Below are 2,026 nucleotides of genomic sequence, written 5' to 3' on the forward strand. Positions count from 1 at the left end.
TTTAACAGTCTGTAGCTGGATTTGCTGATAGACTGGGACTTCTCACATTCAACATTCGCTGGTGGAACTCTCTAAAATGCAATGCTATCACAAGCCTACAGGCAGCAAGCATATACACCAGAGTGCCTTGATTTGGATCCGGCAGAACTTAGAGAACACTGCACACAGTTTTTCCACAGAAGACTAGATGCTTGGATTTATAGGCCAAGCTGGGACAGGCCGGAACTGTAGGAACACATGTAAGCAAGAACTTTTTTATTTTCATAGCTCACTCTCATATACAAAGACGCCAAAAGAGGGACTTATTGAATTTGCTTAGGACTCAACAGACTCTCCAGTTTCTCAAATTAGATGCTTTTACAATTTTTTTTTTTTTTTTTTTTTTTTTTTAGCATTGATGTGAATTCATGCTCTTTCATTTCGTTGGGAGGAAACTCCAAAGAAAGTTTATGGCAATTTCAAAGACTGCTGCTCAAGATGGTGTCATCGACTTGGGTTTATAGTATCTTCTTGCCCAGTGATTCAAACACTCCACAAACACTGAGGAAAAATGGGAGGCTGAGGAAACAAGGAATAGAGCTGACCACCTCTGGCCTCCTGGATTCTTGCTGGAAAGTGATGGTTGTGGCTGATGATGCAGTTTCTAAAGGATGGTGGAATGAGTCCCTGAGGCAAAGGATCAGAGCAATGTCTGAAGATAGTAGCTGATGGGGCTTTCTTGGTATTAAAAGAAGAAAAATGAAAGCTGCTGCTCTGAGTTCATGGAGGCCCTAAAGGTGGCCACATCCTAACATTCTTATAACCAGGAATCAAGCAGCTCACTGTACTGAACCTGCAATGTCCAGCCTGAGGCAATTCTTTGTCCAGTGTGGCCTAGAGAAGCCAAAAGGTTAGACATCGCTGTTGGAACGTTTCTCATACCGCTACAAACCAGGTTCCCCCAAACACATGTTAAGACCTGATTCTAGTGAGGAGCCATAATGGAAAAATCAGCATTTAAACAGGTGAAGAAAGGTCGTATCCTCTTGGTGATGCGTGGCAGCAAAATGGTGGTATACATTTCCAATGGAGGAGTTTGTGACTGATGGCATCTTCAAAGCTGACTGGATGAGTTTCTCATTCAGGAGCTGGCTGAGGATGGCAACTCTGGAGTTGAAATCCGAGTTACACCAACCGGAACAGTAATTATTATTTTAGCCACCTTGAGGAGAAGGGTGGTCGGATCAGAGAGTTGACTGCAGTGATCCAGAAGAGGTCCGGCTTCCCTGAGGGCAGCAGAGGACTTCATGCAGAAAAGGTGGCCACAAGAGGTCTGTGTGTCATTGCCCGGGCAGAGCCTCTATGTCATAAACTCCTAGGAAGGCTTGCTGTGCCAAGGGCCTGCTATGGTTTGCTTTGGTTCATTATGGAGAGTGGGGCCAAGGGCTGTGAGGTCATGGCATCTGGGAAGCTCAAAAGACAGAGGACCAAGTCCATGAAGCTTCTGATGATCTGATGATCTGTGGTGGAGACCCTGTCAACTGCTGTGTTGACACTGCTGTGTGCCATGTGCTCCTCAGGCAGCATGTGCTGGGCATCAAAGTGAAGCCCTTGCTGCCCTGGGACCCAAGTGCAAAGATGAGCCCCCAAGAAGTCTCTGCCTGATCATGTGAGCATCAATGTGAGCATTGCGGAAACTAAAGAAAAATGCTGGCTCACCATCCCCCATCTCAGAACAGGAGGGTGGGAAGGCAGAGCCGCCTGCCATGCCCCAGCGAGTGCCCACAGCACAACAGGGTCTTGGCAACTACCTCTGGAGGCCTGATGATGGTCCGTGAAGATGTTTAATACAGTCTTTCACAAAGGGGGAAAAGATGAAGAAAAGCATAGACAAAGAAAAGCAGTAATAAGCTAAAGTTCCCTCTGTGTGAACTCACAAAACTAACTTTTAAATGGAGAAAGAAAGCTAGATGAGCAGATCATAAATTAACAGGAATTTCTTATTCCGGTCCACGCGTTTCCTATTCCAGCCTTTTACCAACGTCAC

The 2,026-nt window shown here is 45.9% G+C and overlaps 1 pseudogene; it reads left to right on the plus strand.

Moving 5' to 3' along the window:
* Positions 1-1,065: 1,065 nt before the first annotated feature.
* On the plus strand, positions 1,066-1,817 carry LOC129683662 (40S ribosomal protein S3-like; annotated as a pseudogene).
* Positions 1,818-2,026: the final 209 nt, after the last annotated feature.

Source organism: Psammomys obesus, unplaced genomic scaffold (genome assembly GCF_907164565.1).
Source record: "Psammomys obesus unplaced genomic scaffold, mPsaObe1.curated_primary_1811, whole genome shotgun sequence".
Taxonomy (NCBI): domain Eukaryota; kingdom Metazoa; phylum Chordata; class Mammalia; order Rodentia; family Muridae; genus Psammomys; species Psammomys obesus.